Genomic DNA, 6,107 nt, shown 5'->3' with positions numbered 1-6,107 from the left:
AGAACTTTGCACCCTGTCTAGCTACACCACAGCCTGGGAGTAAGATGCACTGGCGGGAAGGCCTGCACTGCCCCACCGCAGCCACACCCAGACCCAGTGTGGAGGGCTAATGAGAGGGCAGAACAGGGGTGGTTGGGGTGCAACAGGGGGAGGGCAGGAAAGGGACAGATTAGGCCCAGCAGGGGACAGGATCAGTGAATCTCTACTTTAGAAAGGCTTCTACGTACTCTATATGCTTTCAACAATGATAGTCAATGGAACTTACTCCTGGGTAAGTGTGGGCAAGATTGCAGCCTAGGATTGTTAAAAATTCTCCTGCTTGATGATGTTGCTTCCGGTCATGACATCACTTCTGGTGGGTCTGTTGCAAGGTCTAAGGGTGTAACGTAATAATACTCAGAACCAGGAGTAAAAGTTTGCAGGCTTCTTTATTCAACTGCATGTGACGGGTACTCATCCGGACTAATGTCCAAAGCAATAGGCACACCTAACCTTTGTGGGATGCACCTTTATGCTTTTTGGGTCTCTTTGTCTAGAGATTTGCCTATTTGATTGGTTACATTTTGCATCAAAGGTGGGGTTCCCCCTTAAAGCCTGGAAAAAATACAAAATTTCCAAAGATCAGGCGCCTCTCCATCTACTAAGGTGCTAAACATTCCAAGGGGTTGTAATTCTTGTTATCTGTCCTTTCTGGCCAGCAAAGGAGAGACAACAATCTTTTTGTTTGTTTACTCACATTCTTGCAGCTAGGAACTGCTAGCAACTTTTCAGTTACACTGTCTTCGTGTGGTTCAGGCTTCTACTGCCGACCTAGGCCTATTCATGACACTGGCACAGGCGAGCACCTTCAGTAACCACACTGTTCAGCTCCGTTCTGCTTCCTTTTCTTCCCAGACACCCCCTCATTCCTACCACCCCCATTCCAGCAAGCTCCTTACCAATATCACACTCACACACCCAAGGTGGTTCATCTGGTTTGGCCCTGAAAAGATGAAGCCAAAGTGCCTTTCTTCTGCCTTTGCTATTTGTACCTCCGAAGAATCCCCCCCATGTGTGTGTGTGCCCCCCACGGTAGAGAATAACCTGCCATTCACCTATTTGCACGATCTGTTCCCCACCTCTTCCTCCAAATAAACACAGCATCTGTGTGGCACAGGTGGGCAAGGGGAGGAACAAGTGTTGGCAGGGTTGCTGGCAACATCTCCATGTTAATGCATAGACCTATGCACCTATGGATCAGGCCATGGGCCCATCTAGTCCAGCTTCCTGTATCTCACAGCGGCCCACCAAATGCCCCAGGGAGCACACCAGATAACAGGAGACCTGCATCCTGGTGCCCTCCCTTGCATCTGGCCTTCTGACATAGCCCATTTCTAAAATCAGGAGGCTGCACATACACATCATGTCTTGTACCCCGTAATGGATTTTTCCTCCAGAAACTTGTCCAATCCCCTTTCAAAGGCGTCCAGGCTAGACGCCAGCACCACATCCTGTGGCAAGGAGTTCCACAGACTGACCACATGCTGAGTAAAGGAATATTTTCTCTTGTCTGTTCCAACACTCCATTTTAGTGGATGTCCCCTGGTTCTGGTGTTACGTGAGAGTGTAAAGAGCATCTCCCTATCCACTCTGTCCATCCCCTGCATAATTTTGTATGTCTCAATCATGTCCCCCCTCAGGCGCCTCTTTTCTAGGCTGAAGAGGCCCAAACGCCGTAGCCTTTCCTCATAAGGAAGGTGCTCCTGCCCCGTAATCATCTTAGTCGCTCTCTTTTGCACCTTTTCCATTTCCACTATGTCTTTTTTGAGATGCGGCAACCAGAACTGGACACAATACTCCAGGTGTGGCCTTACCATCGATTTGTACAATGGCATTATAATATTAGCTGTTTTGTTCTCAATACCTTTTCTAATGATCCCAAACATAGAATTGGCCTTCTTTACTGCCGCCGCACATTGAGTTGACACTCTCATCGACCTGTCCACTTACACCCCAAGATCTCTCTCCTGATCTGTCACAGACAGCTCAGAACCCATCAGCCTATATCTAAAGTTTTGATTTTTTGCCCCAATGTGCATGACTTTACACTTACTGACATTGAAGCGCACCTGCCATTTTGCTGCCCATTCTGCCAGTCTGGAGAGATCTTTCTGGAGCTCCTCACAATCACTTCTGGTCTTCACCACTCGGAAAAGTTTGGTGTCGTCTGCAAACTTTGCCACCTCACTGCCCACCCCTGTCTCCAGGTCGTTTATGAAGAGGGTGAAAAGCACCGGTCCCAGGACAGATCCTTGGGGCACACCGCTTTTCACCTCTCTCCATTGTGAAAATTGCCCATTGACAGCCACTCTCTGCTTCCTGGCCTCCAACCAGTTCTCAATCCACGAGAGGACCTGTCCTCTAATTCCCTGACTGTGGAGTTTTTACAGTAGCCTTTGGTGAGGGACCGTGTCGAACGCCTTTGAAAGCCCCCCCCCCCCCAGCAAGGGATGACCACTGACTCCAGGGCACCATTTGCACTTTGACTGTGCAGGTCCATCTTGAGGAGCTTGGGAGTGAATGTGAAGCAGGAAATGGCCAGGACTGTTGCTGACTGCCAGTTTGATGTGACTTTATGTCGCCAGCACTGCTCTGCTCATTCACAGGCACACGTGTCTGTTGCTACATCTGTACCTGCACACGCAACTTGGCTCTGGATCCGCCCAGCCCAGAATTAAACTCACATTCAAGGAAGTAGCAGTGCATACAGAGCGAGAGGCCACGTTCAGCAGAGTCTGACCATTTGGGATCCTTGATGTGGAAAGCAGGACCAACGGCATCAAACTGCCCTTCATTAGGCTGCCAGTAACCACGAAACAGGCATACGTGTTTGAGTTTAGATTCCTTCGGCAATGGGGAACATTTTGGGACAAGCGGGGCCTATACAAGAAGGATGGGCTTCACATAAACCAGAATGGAACCAGACTGCTCGCACATAACCTTAAAATGGTGGCAGAGCAGCTTTTAAACTGATCCCTGGGGGAAAGCCAACAGGAGCCAAGGGGCATCTGGTTCGGGACTCCTCATCCCTATGGGACGAGGATGGGGAGGTTAGAGAACAACAAGGTAAAGGCAGAGTAGGAGAAGAAATTGGGATGGTAGTGTGATGGGATGTGATAGACAGTTTGGCACAGTGAGAGGATTCAGGGATAGCTAATAAGCAGCCGAAGCCAAGTTAGAGAGGCCATAATGTTACGTGAAAATCCCCTTTTCCCTTCCAAGTTGTGTTTTTATATCTAGTTATGTATTTTGGACTAAAATGCAGGCCTAAAACTTCTTACAGGCCACAAAAGGAGTCAAATCATAAGCTCACTCATTTCTCATGTTGTTGGCCACCTCCAGTCTGAAAGACTCATTTTCTCGAGAGACACTGGAAATGTCTTTATTGTTTAAGTCAATCACTGAATATGCAAACACCTTAAGGGAAGAGGACTTTGGCAGCAAAGTCTATCACTTATTGTTAACCAAATTAAGCTACATCCAGACTCCAAAATCCAGTAGCAACAGGAAGTAAGCTACTCCCCCCTCCCCCAGAGTCAGCCTTTGCTGATAGCTGATTTCTGGACCCTTCTACCCTTTGTTGTACATACTCCACATGTACCTGTGTGTGTACTGAGCATGCCCACAGCTCTGGGATCGGGTCATTCTAGATAAGCTTCCAGGTCAAACACAACCCTTTTCAGAGCACATGTCTCTCTCTGACTGTCCTCCCACGGGAGTGGTCCTTCCTAGGACTCTTTCCCTTCCTGCTCCCCCCCCGACAGGTAAATATATCTTGCGTCTAAACTCTCTCCCTTCCATCCTATCTATTCCTCCCTTCTTCCCCCATCTTTAGTTAGCAAACTGGGTTTAGCAGATTAAGGAACCCCTAAAATACTTCCCTACAACCTATCCGTTTCTGATTCCTTTTCGGATGCACCTAAATACATAGCACATGCAGCCATCATAAAGCTAGGTACACTGTATCCAAATACTAGGATTCAAGTAAACACACTTACCATTCTCCATGTGTATTATGTTTACCTTTGTGTGTTTTTGCAATAAAAATATAATCCTTTGATTGAAAGTTACCTTTCTCTTTAAGCTAGACAAGGGATCTCTTTGCTTTACGCTGTCTTGTTATGCAGCCTATGGTCCTAAAAGTTTCCAAAAGGTTAATATACTAATTCCCTAAACAAAACAGCCTTTTTGGTAACAGTAAAGGGCAAAGAAGCTTCCTTCTGTAAATGGAAGTCTTGCCCTAATGAGGAGAATAAAAAGGAACATAAACAGTGGCGAAAGAAGTTTAAGGTGATACGGGAGTCCAAGAGAGATTACGAGGAACACATGACCAGCGACATTAAGGAGAATAATAAAAGCTTCTTCAAATATGTCAGAAGCAGAAAACCCGCCAGAGAAGCTCTTGGCCCTCTGGATGGTGAGGGAGGGAAAGGGGAGATAAAAGGAGACTTAGAGATGGCAGAGAAATTAAATGAGTTCTTTGCATCTGTCTTCACAGCAGAAGACCTCGGGCAGATACCACTGCCTGAATGGCCCCTCCTGACCACGGAATTAAGTCCAATAGAGACAGATCAGATCTTGGGGTGGTGGTGGGCAGGTCGATGAAAGTGTCAACTCAATGTGCGGCAGCAGTGAAGAAGGCCAATTCCATGCTTGGGATCATTAGAAAAGGTATTGAGAACAAAACAGCTAATATTATAATGCCATTGTACAAATCGATGGTAAGGCCACACCTGGAGTATTGTGTCCAGTTCTGGTCGCCGCATCTCAAAAAAGACATAGTGGAAATGGAAAAGGTGCAAAAGAGAGCGACTAAGATGATTACGGGGCTGGGGCACCTTCCTTATGAGGAAAGGCTATGGCGTTTGGGCCTCTTCAGCCTAGAAAAGAGGCACCTGAGGGGGGACATGATTGAGACATACAAAATTATGCACGGGAAGGATAAAGTGGATAGAAAGATGCTGTTTACACTCTCACTAACACCAGAACCAGGGGACATCCACTAAAATTGAGTGTTGGGAGAGTTAGGACAGACAGAAGAAAATATTTCTTTACCCAGCGTGTGGTTGGTCTGTGGAACCTCTTGCCACAGGATGTAGTGATGGCATCTGGTCTAGATGCCTTTGAAAGGGGATTGGACAAGTTTCTGGAGGAAAAATCCATTACGGGTTACAAGCCATGATGTGTATGTGCAACTCCTGACTTTAGAAATGGGCTATGTAAGAATGCCAGATGCAAGGGAGGGCACCAGGATGCAGGTCTCTTGTTATGCCCCATTTGGTGGGCCACTGTGAGATACAGGAAGCTGGACTAGATGGACCTATGGCCTGATCCAGTGGGGCTGTTCTGATGTTCTTATGAAACTGAGCTTTTCAAAGAGGAGAGTGTTTATTATGTAAAGGAGGAAGAAAGGCACATTTTCTTGAGAGGAAAGCTACCTAATCAGAACTTTTGGGTGGTGGGATAAAGAAATATTTGCAAATGGCTTCAGCTTGGCAGGGGTTAAGTGAGGGAAGGAAAGGGCAGGGGCCAAAGTCAGGCAGGCTGGAGAAAACTGGAAAACAGGAGCACCAGGAATGGAAGCTTTTAGCAGGAAGGATCACAAGGATCACAGGGAGAGAGGACCAATCCTATGCAAGAAGGCTGGGCTGCTCAGCTTCACAGTCCAGAAACTCTTGGGGAGGGGAAGTAGCTCCTCTGAGGCTCCTCCAAGGAGTGACTCCTGAAGCAAAAGACTTTCCAGAGCGGGCAAGCATGACCAAAACCATGGAAGTTTTCAGTGGGGAACTAAGTGCCACAAAACAGGGGAGGTCCGATGGGGAAGATGCACAGCGGCACAGACTCCTACTCATGGAAAAGGTGATAGGGACCAAATGGTGGTGGTTTTTGATGGAAAAAGAAAGTCCCCAGCAGGCAGCAGGCAGCCTCCCAAAGGAAGACTGGGCCAAATTATGCTTCCAGAACAGGGGGAACTATATAGGACCTTTTGCAGAGCACTCCTGGATGGACACGGAATGATGGGAAGCTTAGAACAGACAAAAGACCATTTCCTGACCTCAGTCTGTTGG

The sequence above is a fragment of the Tiliqua scincoides genome, chromosome 2 (genome assembly GCF_035046505.1).
Source record: "Tiliqua scincoides isolate rTilSci1 chromosome 2, rTilSci1.hap2, whole genome shotgun sequence".
NCBI lineage: Eukaryota > Metazoa > Chordata > Lepidosauria > Squamata > Scincidae > Tiliqua > Tiliqua scincoides.
This window is presented reverse-complemented; position numbering follows the sequence as displayed.